This window comes from Crocuta crocuta, unplaced genomic scaffold (assembly GCF_008692635.1).
Source record: "Crocuta crocuta isolate KB4526 unplaced genomic scaffold, BGI_CrCroc_1.0 scaffold209, whole genome shotgun sequence".
NCBI classification, from domain to species: Eukaryota; Metazoa; Chordata; class Mammalia; order Carnivora; family Hyaenidae; genus Crocuta; species Crocuta crocuta.
Genome location: NW_027551566.1, coordinates 1,636,787 through 1,660,358, shown reverse-complemented (window position 1 = coordinate 1,660,358; position 23,572 = coordinate 1,636,787).

Sequence of the window (23,572 nt, the reverse complement as noted above, 5' to 3'; positions counted from 1 at the left end):
ACGCAGGCAGAACAATATGCATGGAGATCTCCTTGACGCTGCGCACGAGGGGTTTGCTCAGAGAGGGGAGCTCTAATCCAGCTGTGTATAAGAGTCAGATTGGATGGGAGTCCAAGCCCGCCATGGTCACCAATCCACCAACAGCATCAAATGCTGTTGCTCCAAAGTAAGTAGTTATCCCTTTTGGGGGGATTACTTCAAAAAGAAGTCTGGATGGAATAGCTACAAATGTCTTTTGGCTTGGGGCATATCCTGGCTCTGCATTAAGTCACTTTGGGTCTAATGGTTCCCTACATCTCTGAGGACTCAGATTCTGATCCCAAACCTTCTCTTTTCCCTCACTTGACCATTAGGGTCTATGGCGGCACCAAATGCTTTTCCTGGGCCAGTACCCACTTCTCTTCAAGTGGCCCCTTAACTTACCTTTGGGAAATTATTGCCAGGAGCAGCATTACAGTGAGGGGCCTCTGGGAAACTATGAATGTAGAGTCCAGGATATGAGGCCATTTTACTTGAGCCCTGGTGATACTGCTTAGCAGCTGAGCAGCCTTAGGCAAGCAACTCACCCTCTCTGAGCTTTAATTTCCTCATCTATAAAAGGAGGATAATCATAGCTCCTGCCTCCTGGTGAGCATGAAGTGACTGAATGAATCTATGTGCTTGGCACATTCTAAGTGCTAAATGCGGTTAATGATGATTGTTATCGCCCCTCCATCATGTATGGCTTCAGCAGAGACAATGTGCCCTGATGATTCCAGGGGTGAGCACATGACCCACACTAGGCCAATCAAACTACTCAGAATTTGATTCTTAGACCAAGTGAAAGACAAAGAAATTCATGGAGCCAGTTTATTCCAGGATGGTGTCGTGAGGATGCCGCCCATGAGTATTTACCTCCCAGCTCCCTGAATGGCTGGGTCCCAGACCTTCCCAAGACCTGGCTGTTAAAGCTCCCCTTTTGAACTCTGGGAGCTGCCCCATGTCCTTCCAATACATCCCTGCTTTGCTAAGTTATTCAGTATCTGTTTCTTTTGTTTGTAACAAAGGACTCTGACCAACACAGAGGACCCTTCATAACACTGAGGGCACTGCCCTCTTTATGTATTTGAGTCCTCTGGTTTGCTCAGCTATATTCTCTGGAATAGGAAAAGGTAAAAGGATTTCTGCCTGTAGAGATGTGGTAGACAGGAGAGATCCACCACACAGATACCTTTTGAGGAAAGATATGTCCAGTGGCATAAATGTGACTCCAAAACTTAGTGGCATGAAATAATCATTTGTCTGGCTCATGGGTTCTGTAGGTGAGAAATTCAGACAGGGCAGAGCAGGGACAGTTTGCCACTACTCCAAAAGGTCTGAGGCCTCAGCTAGAAAACTCCAAGGCTAAATGATGGAATCATCTGACTGCTCATTCCCTTGCCCAGAGGCATTCAATGCTGGCTATAGGCTGAGAGCCTGGCTGGAGCTGTGGTCAGAACACCTATCTGTAGCCTCTCTCTGGGGCCTGGGCTGGGTTCTCAGGTCAGTGTGGGGAAATCAGACAGAGCCAGATGGAAGTTGTAGGGCCTTTGATGACTTGACCTAAGAAGTCACAGTGTCCCTTCCCCCACAATCTGTGTCCAGTTTTAAAGGGATGGAAAAGGAGGGAGTGGCAAAGTTATAGAAGAACATGTGAGACCAAAAATAATGCTTGGGCCAACTTTGGAAAATACCATTTGCCACAGGTATGTTCCTTTAAAGAGAAAATTGAAATAGTGAGATTTGGCTCAACAGGAGAGCTAGAGCTTAGACCCCATAGATGCAAGAAGGAAATGTATAAACACCTGGACATAGAAGGAAAAAATGGTGAAAACATACAGATAATGTGAAATAGCCATATGTTCACATCTTACAAGTAAAATTATCAAAATAAGCTTGGAAACACCTAAGTGCTTAACCTCATGTAGACCATGATCCAACCTATGATAGTTGCAGCCTTTGGAAACACTGTCTAACAGTCACCCAGGAAAAGTTGCTATTCCCTCATTATAGCCCTTGACTCCAACCACAAGGCTATATGAAGGAGACCTTGTTTGGGGATGAAAAGAGATGATGGCTGGATTAGGATGGTGATAAAAGCCTTCCTTCCACCTTAAAGATAATACCAGAGATGAGCCAGCTGTTCCCCAAGAGAGTAGAAACCAATGTCACCTTAGCTTCCGGAATGGGCACTGCCTATACCCTGCTCACAGTGCCTTGGGACTAATGATTGCTTCCCATGCAACCTTCTGGCCTCCTGCTCTTAGTACCCATGACCCTGAGGTCAAGAAAGCCATCCAGAAGAGGCTTCTCTGTTCCAGAACTTGCTTAGCCCTTACATGGGGTTAGTCAGAAGTTCCAGGGGCTGATGCCCCAGAAGCAACCCTCAACCTATGGGAGTTGGAGAGCAAGTCTGAAAAGTGCTATATTCCAGGGCCCAGCAGGACTGAGCTTCTCCCTCCTTTCCTCTGTTCCACTTCCATACTCCCCCACAGGGAATGCTGCTTGGCACCTTCTCCGAACAAACTAGTAGCCTTCAAATCCCTGTATTAGAGTTGGCCTCTGAAGGATCTCAACCAAAACCTGCCATTGATGACCCTGGGAAATAGGAAAATGGAGGTAGAGGGGAGAATCAAAGAAGCAAGCAGCTTGTTATATCCTACAAGTGGGACTTTGAATTTTAGGTCTGTTTGTGTATTAGGATAATCACTCTTACATGTGATGATGATAAATTTCCAAAATGACCATATTTGGATTGTTCCCTTGTAAGCTGCAGGATCACAAAGCTTCATTGATAGGAAATATAAGGCTACAAAGAGCAAGGTGAGACCTCAGGCAGGTCCTTAACTACTATCATCCACTATTCTTATTTGTAAAATGGAGGTAACAATAGAAATTATTGTACACAATGGTTATATAAGTATTAAGTGATCTTAGTGTCCTTGAAAGAGTACCCAGAAAACAGTGAAGGTTCAGAAAAAATTATTGTTTTTATATCCACAAAATCCCCTCTTGAAGTCTTAGAGTTACATTAAATAAAAATGGTCAAAAACTGAACTCACCAACGTCCCCCAAATCCATTTCTATCAGCATTCTCCACCATATCACCTAGGATGATTAGTTACTAATAGTTGGGAAGCAACTCAAATTGGCTTAAGCAATAAAGGTTTAACTAAGAAATGACCTTTGGGGTAAATTAGCACACAGGACTAGAGCCCCCAAGTAGGGCTGGTGTTGGGCCAAATTGGTATCTGCATCTGGTATTATTCTTTTTATTTCCCAGGCCTGTCTTCTCAAGACTGGCTTCATTCATGGTAGATTCACCCTTGTGGGGCAGCTCTGACTATGTGCTCACTCACAACTGTTGCCAGTGGAGTCCCTTCCACACAAAACAAATTCCTGGGCTTTATAGCCTGAATGGGCCAAGGGGAGGGAATAGTGTTGACTGGTTTCTGACAGAACAACCTGTCCCAACCCAAGGATCACTGTGTCATCCTTAGAAGGATCAAAGATGGGCATGGGGATAAGAATAGAGGATAACTTGCAAGAGAAGGGGGAATGAATGCTGGATGGCCAAAAGCATAAAAAATTATAGACCTCACCTACTTCATTTAGGGTCCCTCCTTTTACCAGTTGCTTATTTTGGAAAGCATCCTTTTTCTTCCTTTCTCGTCCATCCCCCAGTTTCCATGACATTTTTATTAATCAACTTCCTAAATATCTTTCCAATCCATCTTCTTCCCTCCGTTCCCATTTTAATATTTTGTCTTGCCCAGGCCACCCCAATGGCTTCAGCAGCAGTTGGAAGTCAGAAGCCTCACCTGATATATTAACAGAAATGGAATAAAATAGTTATTCACTCTGTAATGGAAAGGGTAAAAAGTGAACTCTAAGGAGTCTTGGAAGTAGCAACCACAGGAAGCAAGTACCATTTCTAGGCATGAGGGATAAAAGAGAAGCTGGAAGTACAGAAACTTAGGAGCATGTAGAAGGGGCTCCATGAAGCTGAAATTCAGACCCGTGAAGAGGGACCCTGGCCAGCTGTCCTGGGTCTTTAAGCAGAACAATGAAGCTAGCTCTGCAAGAATTATTAACAGCTGCAAATTGCTCAAGTGGAAGATGAGAAGTTACTGCTAGGGTGAAGTGAGGCTGGGGAGTTGCTATCAAGGACAGGAAGTAAGCAGGAATGGGAAACAGTCTGGAAGTGTGGCTAGGGCCATGTCCATGTGAGAGACCAGAAAAAGCAAGTCCTTCTTACTCTGGCCTTGTGGTCTTCGTTGAGCACTCTATTTTGTCAGAGCCTGGGCAAAGCAGAGATGAGGTTTACAGATTCTGAGCCCTAGGCCACAGAGCAGAGTGTAAAGGATGGCTTGGGGCTGGGAGACAGGATCCTTCACTGGCTTCCTAAACAATTCCCCTTTTCACTTTTTCTTTCCTAATCTATCCTCCATCCCAGTTGCCTCAACTAACACCCAAATACATCATGGCCAGACCAATGGAAAACTGGTAGTTGTTTGAATAGGGAACAATGTGGGATAGGGACAGGATGTGCAGTCATGTTGAAAAGAACATCAAATAACTGGAAACCAAATATGTCATCTTTTAAGGATATAATCAGGATTTGCATTTACCCTAGCATAATATACTGCTATTAAGTTTAAAGTTCAAGTTGTAATTATTGTTGTATATTGGGTTGAGAGATTTTAAATTGTTTTTTTTTTAATTATAAAAGAAATGTATTCTCATTGTAAAATTTAAAACTTTATGAAGTGGGGCACCTGGGTGGCTTAGTTGGTTAAACATCCGACTTCTGCTCAGGTCATGATCTCATGTTTCATGAGTTCAAGCCCCAAGTCGGGCTCTGTGCTGACAGATCAGAGCCTGGAGCCTGCTTCAGATTCTGTGTCTCCCTCTCTCCCTGCCCCTCTCCTGCTCATACTCTGTCTCTGTCTGTCTGTCTGTCTGTCTCTCTCTCTCTCTCTTTCTCTCAAAAAAAAAACTTTAAGAAGATAAAGTGAAATATAAACGTCAATAGCCTACAAAAATTTGAACAAACACTTCACCAAAGCAGATCTACAAATAGCAAATAAGTATATAAAAAATGTACAGTGTTAGTCATTAAAGAAATGAAACTTTATTTTTTTATTTTTTTTTATTTTTTTTTTTACAAATAGTTTATTGTCAAATTAGTTTCCACATAACACTCAGTGCTCATCCCCACAAGTGTCCTCCTCCATGCCCATCCCCCCCCCACATCCATCAGTCCTCAGTTTTTGTCAGCATTCAAGAGTCTCTCATGGTTTGCCTCTCTCCCTTTCCCCTACCATTTCCGCCCTTCTTCTCCCCCTTGTTCCTCCGTCAAGTTCCTCCTAATCCTCCTATACATGCACACATATGATATTTGTCCTTCTCTGCCTGACTTATTTCGCTCAGCATAACACCCTCAAGGTCCATCCATGTTGCTACACATGGCCAGAAGGAAATGAAACTTTAAGCCATCCATTAGAAGAGCTAAAATTTGAATGTCTGATCATGCCAGATACTGGCAAAGATATAGACAAACAGCAATGCTCATACAGTGCTGGTGGGATGTAAAATGGTGCAACCACTTCGGAAACCAATTTTGCAGGTTCTTAAAAACTTAAACATTCAGCTACCATGTACTCTAGACAGTCCACTCCTATATATTAATACAAGGGAAATGAAAGCATACACAAACACAAAGACTGGTATACAAATGTTCTTAGTGGTTTTTGTTTGTTTTCTGGGTTTTCTTTATAATAGCACCAAGCTATTAATAATCCAAATGTCCATCAGCAGATGAATGATAAGCAAATTGTGAAACATCCATACAATGTAATGTTATTGAGTAATTAAAAGGAATTATTGATACAAAAAAGAAAAGAAAAGAAAAGAACATCAAATGAAACAGGCAGATGACCTGAACAGACACTTCTCCAAAGAGGACATCCAGATGGCCAACAGACACATGAAAGGATGCTCAGCATCCCTCATCATCAGGGAAATACAAATCAAAACCACACTGAGATACCACCTCATGCTGGTCAGAGTGGCTAAAAGAAACAAATCAGGAGATTATAGATGCTGGTGAGGATGTGGAGAAACGGGCCCCCTCCTACACTGTTGGTGGGAATGTAAACTGGTGTAGCCACTCTGGAAAACAGTGTGGAGATTCCTCAAAAAATTAACAATAGAGCTCCCCTATGACCCAGAAGTAGCACTGCTAGGAATTCACCTGAGGGATACAGGAGTGCTGATGCATAGGGGCACATGTATCCCAATGTTCATAGCAGCACTTTCAACAATAGCCAAATCATGGAAAGAGCCTAAGTGTCCATCTACTGACGAATGGATCAAGAAGATGTGGTTTATCTATACAGTGGAATACTACATGCCAATGAGAAAGAATGAAATCTGGCCATTTGCAGCAATGTGGATGGAACTCGAGGGTGTTATGCTAAGTGAAACAAGTCAGGCAAAGAAGGACAAATACCATATGTTTGCACATATAGGTGGATTAGGAGGAAGTTAACGGAGGACGATGCGGGAGAAGAAAGGGGAAAATAATTGGGGAGAGGGAGGGAGGCAAACCATGAAAGACTCTTGAATGCTGAGAACAAAGTGAGGGCTGATGAGGGTGAGGGAGAGGGGAAGAGGGTTGATGGGCATGGGGGAGGTCACTTGTTGGGATGAGCACTGGGTGTTATATGGAAACCAACTTGACAATAAACTATAAAAGAAAAAAAACAAAAGAACATCAAACAAGATGGAGTCTACAAGGTGCTGTATGTGATGAATCACTAAATTCTACACCTGAAACTAATATTACATTGTATGTGAACTAACTAGAATTTAAATAAAAACTTAGATTCTCCTACCCCCTCCAAACAAAAGAAAGAGAGAAAGTCCTCTCTAGTGGCCAGTACCCTACTCATGCTGTGAGTAGAGATTTAGATTTTGCAAAATGACCCCTGCTGTGAAATTAGCCATGACAATTTGAATGTTATTGGCTTTGTGGGACTCTTCTTGCTTTGAATTTGCAAAATATTTAATAGCTGCATGGAAGATGTAGTCTGAGAAGGTGAACATATATCTGTACATACTTAAGTGACAGTTTTATTATAATGAACATGAGTCAACACTGAGAGTCTGCAAGATTTGTTTCCCTTTAAAATGGGTCGACACATTGCTAACAAGAAGGATGCCATCTGATTGGTGGCCAGGAGTTCTGGTAGACCTGATCCCATAATCCCCTGGCCTGCAGGACAAAAAGAAAGGCAGAACCATGAGCACATGTGAAAGAGAAATGCTGTTACATGATTGGGATGTGTTGGGAGTTGGTGAAGTTTGGTTGGGAATCATAACAAAGATGGAGGGGCCAACTAGGTGATAGGGGTGGAAGAATGGTTCAAGAAAGAAAGCCAGAGAAGCATTTAGTATTATTAATAAAGAGGGTTTTTTTCTTTTAAAAGTTTTTTTTAAAAAATTTTTTTAGAGAAAGAGAAAGCATGTGTTGCGGGGGAGGGGCAGAGAAAGTGGAGAGAGAACCCCAAGCAGGTTCCAGTCTGTCAGCACAGAGCTCAACTTGGGCCTTGAACTCACAAACAATGAGTTCATGACCTGAGCCAAAACCAAGAGTCAGAGGCTTAACCAACTGGGCAACCAATCAGGAGCCCCTGATTAGAGAGGTTTTAAGATGCAGAGAACTAGGATGAAGGCCTTCCAGGCTGAGGGAAGGGCCCAGGGCCTAAGATACCCAAGAGAGAGGGACAAGTGAGGCACCAGGTGACTGACCACAGGGCTTGAACTCCAGGTAAGGGAGTGGGGATTTTATTCTAAAATAAAGTTGGAGACTCTCTGCTGATTACTGAGTGAGGGGGTGCAAAACTCAAATTTGTTATCATCTTTCTCATTTTCCCATCAAGGAAGGTGAGATTTGGAGACATAGGTGAGACCTCAAGGTCACAGGGCATTTAAACAGGTGTGGAGAAGCTGTTCCTGCCTCCTGCCTCCTGCCTCCTTGCTGTCTGGGAACATCACTCTTACTACTGCTTTCCATGCAGCTCAGGGAAACGAGGGGTTAACGCTATATGCCTGGCTGGCATCCCCAAGTCAAATGCCTCATTTGCATATCTCTCTGGCCCACAGGGAGGAAATCGAACCAGTCCACATCCCCCCAGACTCTGTTCTGGCAAAGCTGGGACTAGAGGTGTTCACAGGCCCCAGTTCATCTGGGAGATGTATAACCATGCAGCTCTCCCTCGGCTGCCATTAGCGCTTTATCTGAAAAGGCCAAACAGCTCCTGCCCTGTAAATTATACCTCGTTTCTTTAAAAATATGTGTGTGGATGGAGAAGAGGCATAGGGACGCACAGGAAGAGACATGGAAAGGGGGGCAGCAAGGAAGGATAAATAGATAAAATAAATGGGCTTGGGGCATGCCTTTTGACCATTTTGCTTTAGTCTATTGATTTGGATTTTTCCCCTTTCCCTGGGAGTAATCAATTTTTCGGTGGATGGGCAGAATACAATAATTTCAAGCAAAGTCTTCAAATGGGTTGTCATTAATTTGCCTTTTGCTGGTCCTTATTCACTCGGAGTAAGATGTGTTTAGCTTTCTCCAAACACTATTGGAGGAATACTCTGGGGATTTTCTGGGGCTGATTGGCACAGGGCAGGGAATGTGGGCTTAGGATGGGACGAGCAGAGCTGGTGCGGACTAATGAAGGCACTGTGTTTGTTCATCTTTACAGAGTCACTTATTACTGCTAATTGGGAGGGACAGTTCAAATAAGCACAGAGGAGCAGTTATCACATGAGCGTGACATGGTTTTAAAGAGGACTTCGCGACTCCCTGAACTCCTGCCGCAGGCTGGCTGGACGCCTGGGCCTTGAGCCTCCACAGAGTGCAGGCTTTGTCAGGGCGCCCCATAGAAGTCAGCAGCCTTAAGAAAGCTAGGCTTGGCAAGTCATCGCAGGGAGCCACAGACAGACACGCAGCTGCCTGGGACACTTAGAAAGTCAACAGCTGACGGAAGGGGAGGTCTCTGAGTTTGGCTTTAAATGGACTTGAAGATGTGATTGGAATTAATTTGCAGAACATAGAGGTTGTTTTCTTTAAAGGGCCCAACTGGTTTTAAAGAACATTCATTTGTATGAGCATTCAAATATTAATAACCCAATGTACATTTCCTAGGGTTCTGCCACTGTATCTTTTGATTATTTCCTTTGTAAGAAGACATTAATTTCCTCTCCAGTCTATTAAATAGATATGAGTGAATGTACCATGCCCATCTCAATATCATGGCCAATATTTCCCAATTATTTGGTTACATTTGTGCAAAGCAATTAGTCATTAGTCAATGTTACCAAAAGACTCCTGGATTTTCCAGAGCTCCACAAAGAAGTAGTGGCCCTAAGCAGGGTCAGGCCTGGTTAGCACTTGGATGGGAGAAGTACTGGCCCCAATCCCATCATTCTACAAAGGTCATAGTGCCTACAATGAGCCAGGATCCACTTTTAAGAACTGGGTAGGAACTGGGGACACAGCCATGAAGGAAATGAAGTCCCTCCTGTCCTGGGTTTTCATTCCCATGGAANAGTCTCTCATGGTTTGCCTCTCTCCCTTTCCCCTACCATTTCCGCCCTTCTTCTCCCCCTTGTTCCTCCGTCAAGTTCCTCCTAATCCTCCTATACATGCACACATATGATATTTGTCCTTCTCTGCCTGACTTATTTCGCTCAGCATAACACCCTCAAGGTCCATCCATGTTGCTACACATGGCCAGAAGGAAATGAAACTTTAAGCCATCCATTAGAAGAGCTAAAATTTGAATGTCTGATCATGCCAGATACTGGCAAAGATATAGACAAACAGCAATGCTCATACAGTGCTGGTGGGATGTAAAATGGTGCAACCACTTCGGAAACCAATTTTGCAGGTTCTTAAAAACTTAAACATTCAGCTACCATGTACTCTAGACAGTCCACTCCTATATATTAATACAAGGGAAATGAAAGCATACACAAACACAAAGACTGGTATACAAATGTTCTTAGTGGTTTTTGTTTGTTTTCTGGGTTTTCTTTATAATAGCACCAAGCTATTAATAATCCAAATGTCCATCAGCAGATGAATGATAAGCAAATTGTGAAACATCCATACAATGTAATGTTATTGAGTAATTAAAAGGAATTATTGATACAAAAAAGAAAAGAAAAGAAAAGAACATCAAATGAAACAGGCAGATGACCTGAACAGACACTTCTCCAAAGAGGACATCCAGATGGCCAACAGACACATGAAAGGATGCTCAGCATCCCTCATCATCAGGGAAATACAAATCAAAACCACACTGAGATACCACCTCATGCTGGTCAGAGTGGCTAAAAGAAACAAATCAGGAGATTATAGATGCTGGTGAGGATGTGGAGAAACGGGCACCCTCCTACACTGTTGGTGGGAATGTAAACTGGTGTAGCCACTCTGGAAAACAGTGTGGAGATTCCTCAAAAAATTAACAATAGAGCTCCCCTATGACCCAGAAGTAGCACTGCTAGGAATTCACCTGAGGGATACAGGAGTGCTGATGCATAGGGGCACATGTATCCCAATGTTCATAGCAGCACTTTCAACAATAGCCAAATCATGGAAAGAGCCTAAGTGTCCATCTACTGACGAATGGATCAAGAAGATGTGGTTTATCTATACAGTGGAATACTACATGCCAATGAGAAAGAATGAAATCTGGCCATTTGCAGCAATGTGGATGGAACTCGAGGGTGTTATGCTAAGTGAAACAAGTCAGGCAAAGAAGGACAAATACCATATGTTTGCACATATAGGTGGATTAGGAGGAAGTTAACGGAGGACGATGCGGGAGAAGAAAGGGGAAAATAATTGGGGAGAGGGAGGGAGGCAAACCATGAAAGACTCTTGAATGCTGAGAACAAAGTGAGGGCTGATGAGGGTGAGGGAGAGGGGAAGAGGGTTGATGGGCATGGGGGAGGTCACTTGTTGGGATGAGCACTGGGTGTTATATGGAAACCAACTTGACAATAAACTATAAAAGAAAAAAAACAAAAGAACATCAAACAAGATGGAGTCTACAAGGTGCTGTATGTGATGAATCACTAAATTCTACACCTGAAACTAATATTACATTGTATGTGAACTAACTAGAATTTAAATAAAAACTTAGATTCTCCTACCCCCTCCAAACAAAAGAAAGAGAGAAAGTCCTCTCTAGTGGCCAGTACCCTACTCATGCTGTGAGTAGAGATTTAGATTTTGCAAAATGACCCCTGCTGTGAAATTAGCCATGACAATTTGAATGTTATTGGCTTTGTGGGACTCTTCTTGCTTTGAATTTGCAAAATATTTAATAGCTGCATGGAAGATGTAGTCTGAGAAGGTGAACATATATCTGTACATACTTAAGTGACAGTTTTATTATAATGAACATGAGTCAACACTGAGAGTCTGCAAGATTTGTTTCCCTTTAAAATGGGTCGACACATTGCTAACAAGAAGGATGCCATCTGATTGGTGGCCAGGAGTTCTGGTAGACCTGATCCCATAATCCCCTGGCCTGCAGGACAAAAAGAAAGGCAGAACCATGAGCACATGTGAAAGAGAAATGCTGTTACATGATTGGGATGTGTTGGGAGTTGGTGAAGTTTGGTTGGGAATCATAACAAAGATGGAGGGGCCAACTAGGTGATAGGGGTGGAAGAATGGTTCAAGAAAGAAAGCCAGAGAAGCATTTAGTATTATTAATAAAGAGGGTTTTTTTCTTTTAAAAGTTTTTTTTAAAAAATTTTTTTAGAGAAAGAGAAAGCATGTGTTGCGGGGGAGGGGCAGAGAAAGTGGAGAGAGAACCCCAAGCAGGTTCCAGTCTGTCAGCACAGAGCTCAACTTGGGCCTTGAACTCACAAACAATGAGTTCATGACCTGAGCCAAAACCAAGAGTCAGAGGCTTAACCAACTGGGCAACCAATCAGGAGCCCCTGATTAGAGAGGTTTTAAGATGCAGAGAACTAGGATGAAGGCCTTCCAGGCTGAGGGAAGGGCCCAGGGCCTAAGATACCCAAGAGAGAGGGACAAGTGAGGCACCAGGTGACTGACCACAGGGCTTGAACTCCAGGTAAGGGAGTGGGGATTTTATTCTAAAATAAAGTTGGAGACTCTCTGCTGATTACTGAGTGAGGGGGTGCAAAACTCAAATTTGTTATCATCTTTCTCATTTTCCCATCAAGGAAGGTGAGATTTGGAGACATAGGTGAGACCTCAAGGTCACAGGGCATTTAAACAGGTGTGGAGAAGCTGTTCCTGCCTCCTGCCTCCTGCCTCCTTGCTGTCTGGGAACATCACTCTTACTACTGCTTTCCATGCAGCTCAGGGAAACGAGGGGTTAACGCTATATGCCTGGCTGGCATCCCCAAGTCAAATGCCTCATTTGCATATCTCTCTGGCCCACAGGGAGGAAATCGAACCAGTCCACATCCCCCCAGACTCTGTTCTGGCAAAGCTGGGACTAGAGGTGTTCACAGGCCCCAGTTCATCTGGGAGATGTATAACCATGCAGCTCTCCCTCGGCTGCCATTAGCGCTTTATCTGAAAAGGCCAAACAGCTCCTGCCCTGTAAATTATACCTCGTTTCTTTAAAAATATGTGTGTGGATGGAGAAGAGGCATAGGGACGCACAGGAAGAGACATGGAAAGGGGGGCAGCAAGGAAGGATAAATAGATAAAATAAATGGGCTTGGGGCATGCCTTTTGACCATTTTGCTTTAGTCTATTGATTTGGATTTTTCCCCTTTCCCTGGGAGTAATCAATTTTTCGGTGGATGGGCAGAATACAATAATTTCAAGCAAAGTCTTCAAATGGGTTGTCATTAATTTGCCTTTTGCTGGTCCTTATTCACTCGGAGTAAGATGTGTTTAGCTTTCTCCAAACACTATTGGAGGAATACTCTGGGGATTTTCTGGGGCTGATTGGCACAGGGCAGGGAATGTGGGCTTAGGATGGGACGAGCAGAGCTGGTGCGGACTAATGAAGGCACTGTGTTTGTTCATCTTTACAGAGTCACTTATTACTGCTAATTGGGAGGGACAGTTCAAATAAGCACAGAGGAGCAGTTATCACATGAGCGTGACATGGTTTTAAAGAGGACTTCGCGACTCCCTGAACTCCTGCCGCAGGCTGGCTGGACGCCTGGGCCTTGAGCCTCCACAGAGTGCAGGCTTTGTCAGGGCGCCCCATAGAAGTCAGCAGCCTTAAGAAAGCTAGGCTTGGCAAGTCATCGCAGGGAGCCACAGACAGACACGCAGCTGCCTGGGACACTTAGAAAGTCAACAGCTGACGGAAGGGGAGGTCTCTGAGTTTGGCTTTAAATGGACTTGAAGATGTGATTGGAATTAATTTGCAGAACATAGAGGTTGTTTTCTTTAAAGGGCCCAACTGGTTTTAAAGAACATTCATTTGTATGAGCATTCAAATATTAATAACCCAATGTACATTTCCTAGGGTTCTGCCACTGTATCTTTTGATTATTTCCTTTGTAAGAAGACATTAATTTCCTCTCCAGTCTATTAAATAGATATGAGTGAATGTACCATGCCCATCTCAATATCATGGCCAATATTTCCCAATTATTTGGTTACATTTGTGCAAAGCAATTAGTCATTAGTCAATGTTACCAAAAGACTCCTGGATTTTCCAGAGCTCCACAAAGAAGTAGTGGCCCTAAGCAGGGTCAGGCCTGGTTAGCACTTGGATGGGAGAAGTACTGGCCCCAATCCCATCATTCTACAAAGGTCATAGTGCCTACAATGAGCCAGGATCCACTTTTAAGAACTGGGTAGGAACTGGGGACACAGCCATGAAGGAAATGAAGTCCCTCCTGTCCTGGGTTTTCATTCCCATGGAAGGTGGGGACATGGAAAGTAAGCAAGTGATGAACAAGGTCATTTCAAACAAAGTGCCAGTTGTGGACACAATGGAGCAGGCTATGCTCAGGCTTTTGAGATGCCTGTTTTTAGTTTTGTGGAAAACAAGATCAAGCAACACTGACAACAAGCCTATGGTGGAGCTCAGACTTTTGTATCTAGGTAAGGCTAAGTTTAGTTGCCTTGTTTGTAGATACCAGAAATACAAAACCTCTGATTCAAATTATAATCATGTCCCAAGGAAGTGTGTGAGAGATTGACTATTATCAACTGAGAAAGTTTGTCATAAGCCAAATTTCTGTTGCAAGCCATGGCACCTTTCCTTGGGGCTGGTTTCATCGCCACTCTGTCTTGGTTCATGGTTGTTCTCATGATTCACAAAAACTACATACACACACACAATCATCATCATCATCACACATACACACATATCCAACTTGTAGATAGTAGCATCTTATGAAGAAAAAAAGTCATTTCTTTTCTCCTGGACACTAACATTTGCATTATCTATTTATGACAGAGGCAGACGGTATGTATCTGGGCTTCCACTCTGAAAGTATTTTCAAGAAAGTGACTGACCTTCCCCAGTGAGGAGAGCAGATCTAAAAAAGGAATATCATTTTTATGAAATTCATATAAGCATTCTGGCAAACCTTTGCATTTGTTTTGAAATTTAAATTGGAATAATGAGCTATTAAATCAGACTAGTGGGTAAGTAGCTGAATGCTTTCCTGGAGAATGTAAACCTTGGAACTTAACAAGAAATTAGGTTTGGATTTCTCAGCCTGGAAAATAGGAAATTATTTGCTGGGTGATACATTCCATTTTAGATTTCCTGTGATATATTAAGAATGAATTTGTTGTTCATTGATACCTTCCAAGAGACCCCAACATAGGAAAAACAATGCCCCCTTCACTTCTGCATGAATGCATTTGGTTCTTTTCTTCACATCTGGAAGTCATTTATTTTGCCCTGAGACATCTGCAGGGACTGTTGACATATGACGAAGGCAGCAGAGCTGGCAAGCATGGTGAGACCTTGGACTGTCATCACTCTTGGTGAGGACTGGCTTTGTTGGAAGTTAGAAGAGAACCCGCTTCCCCGCTGGGTGATGAGTACAGGTTGACCAATTAAGAAGCCAGTCAAATAAGTTTAAAATGCCTTTGCAGTGGGGGTTGAGGGGGAGGGCAGAGGAATTTATATTGCAAATATGCATCCTTCATTTTAAGACCTAAAAGGAAAATGTCTGGCTCAGCTCTCTGTGGGATTTCTTTCTTAATGGGCCCAAGCACAAAATGCCTTTTTGTAGGATGTATATGTGTGTATGCCTACATGTGTAACAATGAATTCTGTTGTTTTAAAAGAATTCCACATGATGGCTGCTTTGGTCTCTTTTGTATTCTTGTCAATCAGAAGAAGTCCTTGGAATCCACCACCAACAAACGTTTGAGGGAACATATTGGGAGCACCAAGCTGGGTGTTTTGGAGAGGCAAAAAATGTCTGTTGGAGAGGCAAAAAGCATCTGTTGATGAAGCCAGCCTGAGATTCTTCCTCTGCTTTTGTGAAGAGCAGAGCATATGAAACTAGCCCATGTCCCTAGGCCACAGGCTAACTGTAGGGCTGTGCCATGTTGAGAATGAGCACCAGTGCTCCAAATGCTGAAAGAAGGATGTAGGAAAGGCCTCACTGACCTCACACCAGCATCTCACTCCCTGAAATACCTGAAATGCCACCCTTAGAACTTTATGAGAATAGTAAGAAAACCCCTCTCCTGGCAGCCTTACTTAACCTGCCAGTCCCCGTGTGAGGGGCCATTCTTAGAGCTTCTAGGAGTTCAGTGGGCACCTCTAGCCATCCCAGTAGCTTGATAGGAAGGAGGGAAAGAGGGAAGAGCATGAGAATACTATTCAGGGCTGGAGGTTGGGAAGGGAACTCCAAAGACCAGCTCGGCCTGCTATGTAACTATAACAAAGGCCTGACCTGCTGAGAACCCAAGAAAAGGACAGTAGTGGCTGAAAAGAAGGAACAGAACCATGAGATGGGATTGTTCCTTTCAATCTGATTCCTTTCAGGCTCTCAAGGGGCACACTGAAGAGAGGAGGGCAGAGAAGCAGCATGTGGAGGTGTGCAATAGGATGCAGTGATAGTGGCAGGGTACAGGATGCCTATGATAGCAGCAGAAGGAAGCCACACAGGAGAATATAGCACCTTGTGGAGCCAAAGGGTGAGACATTGAGTCTGGTCCACACAGTGAGGGGTGTGCCTTAGACTAAAGCTAATGTGATGAGATAATAGCCCCTAATATTAATAACTGAAACATTTGCCTTGGAACCCAGGATTCTTCTTCCAGCCCTGAGTGGGAAATCCTGTTCTTCTAAACCAGAAAACAGATCTATAAGTACTGCCCACTGGGCAATCAATGGCAGGAGAGGAAGAGAGGGAGCTGATGGCCATGGCTTGTGACAGAAAGATTCACAGGCCTAACTAGCAGCATTTTTCTGCTCTGGGACAGAGGATAAAGGCTGCCCTGATCTAAGCACGCATTGAAGGGAATGAGCCACAGGGACAAGATACCAAGAGAGAGAATTCCAGAATAGGCTTATCTTCCATAGCCATGCCGGGTAGTTGCAAGGAATTCATTCACCCATTCATTCAACAAATATCCATTCATCCATTCATTCAACAAATATTTATTGAGTGCTTAGGACATGGCAGCAAGTGTTCTGGCATTTGGGACAGGACTATGAACCAAACAGATAAATATCTCTGCCCCCGTGAAGCTTATATCCAAGCAAGGAAGACAGACAGTAAACAATAAACAGAAATAAAGTGCATAGTCTGTTAGAGGGTAAAACATGCGAAGAATAAAAGAAAATAGAAAGAGTGCGAGGATCTGAAGTACATAGGTGAAGTTGTAATTTAACATGTTGACGGTGAGCTTTGCGGAACCAGACTGCAGCCAAGACATGAAAGCATTGAGGGAATGGGCCAGATAGGCAGTGTAGCCCTTGTGGATCATCACAGCTGTCCAGTAAGGCACCTATTTCTGGGAGATAGCTCAGCCATGGCCTACTTTGGAATGAAACTTGTCTGTGTCCTCCAGATTCTTTTCAGCAATCCATGACCCATTCTGTGAAAACCACCACCTTTGGCCAACCCAGCACACATCAGAGTGAAGAGAAAAGATGGGGATTCTTCAAGAAGGTGATATGAGGTTTAAAAAGTCTTGATGAGGATCAACTCAGCGTGACCTAGAAACATGTGAAAAACTTGCCCACTGAGCTAGGACAACAGTGGAACCCTCCACCAAAATGGTGGTAGGATTCTTTCTACTTCAGAATATCACCCAAAACAGCTCTGAACGAGCTGTCAGATAGCCAGGTGTTTCTTCTTGATTGAGTTTATATTTTACAGCTGACTGTCCCCAGGACTTAGCCTATATCTCGTGATAACTTTCTAATTTTTCTTTTATTTTTTCAGGCTTATTTCATTTTGACCATTGAATCATTATGCTTCCTATTAATTACACTTATCAATACTTTTCTAGTCAAAATTTTTGTCAGTTACTCTATGAAGTCACAAGTTCACTAGAAATAAAGCAGTGTATAAATAACCCCCCAAATGGATAGGATCTATGAAACCCTTTTATCCCCAATTTTCTGAGATTGCTTTGATTTTGAAATCTGCTCCCAAGAACATTACCACAATCTAGAAATTCAGTCTTTATGTCCCAGCCTGTCACTCATAGGCAAGCAGACTGGAAATTGGTGTGACTAGGTATCTGAATACTTGGGTTAGAATATGTAGCCATGGGACTAGTGTCTGTGTTCATGTATATGTGCACACTCCTATGTCCATCTACTTTGTAGTTTGTCCTCTTTATGAGTCCTCAAGAATATTTCAGTCTTTCTACTTCCCTTATTTGGAACCTAATATCTCCAAGAGCTGAGATTTGGTCGCCAGAATCATGAAGCCCAATTTCCTACACGGCTTTGTCCTTTGCTGCTAGAATTTTCCCCTTGAGAGATAGAAAGCATTTCTTGGTAACTTTTACAACAGTCATTTCATGTCTGTCCGTAGCTATAACATATTCAGTCTATATCTATCCAAAAGGCCATTTCAGTGGTTTGGGATATTCACGACCTCAGAGGTATATATCTAAATGGATTCCCACCCTCTCTTTGCCCTCCCCATTTTATGATCATTACTTTTGTAGGGCACTGAGGATAAGATAGGTAAAACAGAGACTAATTGGGATCTAATGGTGTTATGATAACTTCTAGCATGGGGGTTTGGAAAGTTGGAGCCTAGCTCATAGGGAATACATTTCATCAAGGGTTATACAGATCAAAAGCCTTCTTCCCATTGCAGATACACTATCCCCACTCAGGTTCACCATCATAACAGCCTGTGTCAATGACAAGCCGTGGAGCACAGGTAGAATTAGCAGAGGCTCTTTCTATAAATTAGGGGAAGAGAAGGAAAAATAAGATTAAAAAAATAAAAATAATAAGATAAAAAATAAGATAAAAACTGAGAGGAAAGCAAACCATAAGAGAATACAGAGAACAAACTGAGGGCTGATGGAGGTGGATGGGGGAGTGGAGAAAATGGGGTGGATGGGCCCCTCGATGGAGGGCACTTTTTGGGATGAGCACTGGGTGTCATATGTAAGAGATGAATCACTAGGTTCTACTCCTGAAGCCAAACTACGTTGTATGTTAAATAACTTGAATTTAAATAAATTTAAAAAAAAGAATTAACAGAGGCCTTCATTCCCAAGTTTTCCTCTCTTTTTCTGTGCACTCAGTATCATATTCTGTAAAGCACCACTCACAAGCGCGTAGAGGTTCCTAATGAATACTCTCTTCCACATCTTGATACCAAAGGTATTATTTTAATCTTTCATTGTATCCAGAATCAGTAGGTCTCATTGAACCATAGAGTCAAACTGTCTATGATGGGAAAGACAGACAAGATGGCCAACAATGAAGGAAAGTGAAAAATATTAATGAGTAAATGTGACCCTCACCACGTATGCAGGGAGTGGCCCAGTTCTCCCAGTTCTGGCCAAAGGCCCCCGGTGCTGTTCTAGATGGGAGGACAGTGCCTCCTTGTATCCCACCCCATACAAGGTCCATTTCCTCATGTGTAAATTTGGGAAATCACTATCTATATTAAAAACTGTTGTCAGGATTAAATGAGAGAATACATGTAAAAGTCTAGCACATTGCCCACCACATAGCCAAATTTAAAAAATGGTGGTGGTGATGACAGTAGTGAGTGGAAGGGAATTTTAATTAATTTTTAATGTAATTGCTTAATGCAATTCAATGAAGCTTTATTAAGTGCCTCCACAAAATGTCTGTGGATGCATGTGGGGAAGACTACACTAATTAGGAAAACCCTAGACTAAACAAGAAGGTGTGGCCCCATGGACAGGCATCCCACAATATTCTCTATCTTCTAACAGTGAGCCATTAATCCCCTGGAACCCTCATCTCCCACTTAAAAATGAGATTGGCGATATTTGTCCTTCTCTGCCTGACTTATTTCACTCAGCATAATATCATATGTTTGCACGTATAGGAGGATTAGGAGGAACTTAACAGACGACCAAGGGGGAGAAGAAGGGGGGAAATGGTGGGGGAAAGGGAGAGAGGCAAACCATGAGAGACTCTTGAATGCTGACAAAAACTGAGAACTAATGGATGTGGGGGGGGAGGGGCATGGAGGAGGGCACTCGTGGGGATGAGCACTGGGTGTTATGTGGAAACTAATTTGACAATAAACTATTTGTAAAAAAAAAAAAAATGGGATTGGCGATATCTTCCCTATCCTACCTCATAACTCCTATATGAAGAGATGCAAAAGTGAATTGTGTGATCTTTTTACCCTAAACAAAACAAAGCAAAACCACAAGATACACATCCAAAATAATATGTGACTTGATACTCACAGCTCTGTAGTGAACTATGCTTTCCTCACTCAATCTAAGCATTTGACTATGGGGGACCATACCAGACATCTCTTATCCTTGGAAATAGCCTTTTCCAGGTGTTCAAATTCAATTTCAGAAAACATTATTGAGTGCCTACTACGTACCAGGGACTACGAGGCCAGCACTGTGCTTTAGAATTGTTGGAGGCAATGAGAATGTTTTGTATCTGCACAGTCTTGATACAGATACTAGCCCATGTGGTCATCAGGCATTTAAAATGTGGCTCATGTGAACTCTAGATGCTGGCGAGGATGTGGAGAAACGGGCACCCTCCTACACTGTTGGTGGGAATGTAAACTGGTACAGCCCCTCTGGAAAACAGTGTGGAGGTTCCTCAGGAAACTAACAATAGAACTCCCCTATGACCCAGCAATAGCACTGCTAGGAATTTACCCAAGGGATACAGAAATGCTGATGCATAGGAGCACATGTACCCCAATGTTCATAGCAGCACTCTCCACAATAGCTAAAACATGGAAAGAGCCTAAGTGTCCATCAACGGATGAATGGATCAAGAAGATGTGGTTTATCTATACCATGGAATACTACATGGCAATGAGAAAGAATGAAATCTGGCCATGTGTAGCAACGTGGATGGACCTTGAGGGTGTTATGCTGAGCGAAATAAGTCAGGCAGAGAAGGACAAATATCATATGTTTGCACGTATAGGAGGATTAGGAGGAACTTGACGGAGGAACAAGGGGGAGAAGAAGGGCGGAAATGGTGGGGGAAAGGGAGAGAAGCAAACCATGAGAGACTCTTGAATGCTGACAAAAACTGAGGACTGATGGATGTGGGGGGAGGGGGGGATGGGCATGGAGGAGGACACTTGTGGGGATGAGCACTGAGTGTTATGTGGAAACTAATTTGACAATAAACTATTAAAATAAATAAATAAATAAAATAAAATGTGGCTCATGTGACTGAGGAACTGAGTTTTTAATTTTGTTTCATAATAATGACTTTTAAATTAAATCCAAATGGCCACATGTGACTAGTGACCACCATGGACAATGCAGGACTGGGCACTGGAGATTTGGCAATGAACAAAAATGTGAAAGTCCTTGCTTTCTTGAAACTTATATTCTAGTGAGAGGGGAGTGGGGGCAGACCAAAAGATAGTAAGTAAAACACATCGTGAATCAGGTAGCGAAAAGTGCTATAGGAAAAAAAATAATAAAGTCAAAAGAGAGTCAGGAAAGGTCAGAATTCTAAAAGGAGTAATGTACTTAACTGTTTCCATATCCTGGAAAGGCGAACCTCTTGTATTTTACTTCAGGTACCATCTAAAGCAAAGTGTAGAGTCCAGAGCACATAGATTTTTTAACACATCCAGGAATCAGGTATCTGATTTGGACAGTTACTTCTATCCTTCTAACTCTGTACTCAAAATACACCACTTCTCACTTGGCACAATCATCAGAAATAATGTGTAGCTTAATAGAACTTCTCCATTAAAAGGTTTTGGAAATAATATATGAAATTAATGGTTTACAAGAATAGTTTTAGACACTTGAAAACATAGCTAACCTAAAGACCTTCAATGCACCATGAATACATTCATTCCCTGACTAAAAATGAATCCCAAAATTGGTTTTGATTTTTATTTAAAATTCAAATGTCTGATGTCCTTAAATTGAACAAATGATATTTAAAAATATCCATATCAGCCTCCAACATCTGCAGATTGCGATTTGCATTTGGAAATTGGCTGCTTGAAATGAACGACATGAGCACTGCCACTCTTCCCTGCCTCCCTCCAGTCAGTTAATGAAATGCGAGAGGTCAACCCTTTGTCCTTAAATTAGTTCCCATAAAAATCTTTTTGTACTTTGCAGCTTGTTATGATGTCTTAAGGCTGAAGGAAACGTTGCCATTAATTATGTCTTTGTTGAATATGGATATCTATTCAGAGTTAGCTGAACAGTTTCAAACAAAATTAGCATCTAGCGACACTCAGGCCAGCTTTGGGTTGGTTATCAAGAATATTTTTCTTTTTTTTCCTTTAAAAAAATTTTTTTAAACAGCTAAGAGAATGCTCTTCGGCAAGTGTGTATTATCTAATATATTCAGCTTTCAGTTGCTACTTTTTTCCAGATGAAGATGAGCTTAATTGAGGTTGTCCTTTTAAGTTTGTAGAGCCCTCCAACATCTCACACAAAAGCATCTAGAGGCTTTTCATTTGTCTTGAGTATGTTTCAGATGTACAAATATTATTTACTTTAAACTCCAAATCAAAAGGTGCACCATAACTGTTTTAAACAAAACATTAGTCAAGGCTGAAATATATATAAATTCAAAGCAAGGCTTTTTTTTTTTTTTGAAAAAAAAATCATTTATGGGAAGGGAGCTCAGTTAACAAATTTTAGAATACATGTGGGAGAAACTGTTGAGCAATGCACTTCAAGCAAGCACTTAATAAAGGAATTTATTTTGAGCCCTCCAAAGATAAATATTACAAACCCACTCTACAGCTGAGCTGTGAAGTTAGCTTTCTGTTTCAGATGCTTCGAAACATTTACTTAAATAAGGTGGGGTAAATCTTGATTTTGAAGTGAGGTTGATCAGTGAAATGTACCCAGTGTGCTTGTCCATGGGGTCATTTTGAAGAAATGAAGAAAAACATTCAGCCTCAGACTCAGATCTGTAAAAACCTGTTTGTAGTATGAGGGTCGTGAAGGCTGATGAGTAGGATTCCAGCCCAGGGAAGGAAACTCTATTTTGTGAACATTTAAATCAACACATTGGAAATGAAAATACATCTAGAGAGGATGGTAGAAACTGTGAAAAATAGAAGGAGACCTCTTTCTGTTTCTAATAAAAGAAAAATAAATAAAGCCCCAAGTACCACACAAAGTAGCTTAACTGGTTTAGGAATAAAATTCTCAAACCCGGTGAAAGCCAATTATTCCCTGTTGTAGGAAAGACAAAGAGTATGAATCTTTTTTTCCCCTCAATAAGGAACTTGCTTAATATCTCAAAAATATATTGTGGTGATTTTTATTTTCTTTCATTTTCCTCCTGCTTCTTTTCTGAATATGGAACCAGAGTGTCCCTTGTTGTGAAGCATTCCAGGGAAGAGGTGCTAACCTTGTATCGCTTTTAAGTGAAATATACATTTTTCATTTTAAATGGGAGCTCATAATGACATTGTGTAGAAGGGATTCCAGGCACCCCCTCCTGATTATCACCATGTCTCCTTGAGCTGCACCTCTGGAAAAAAATGTGAAGGAGGTAGCCCTCTGGAATGAATAAATTCTGTAGCTGCCTGTAATTATTTATTAAAATAGATTAAAGAAATGGGCTAAAAAGAAATCCGTCACCCATGTTAGAGATAGCATAATAAAAGGACACAGAAAGGGAAAATTAACACTAGGGAGGAAAGAATGTTAGATATGTGTGTTCAAGAATACAGCCATCTCTGTATTGTTGGCTCACACGCAGACACACTCCTCGGTTTTCATTTGGCAGGGTGGGCTTTGCTGATGAAAATGTGGGTTACTAATACGGATGTGTATGTCTCTAATTAACATTAGAATTGAGTGGTAAACATAACCAAGAAAGAATTCCAGAGATGG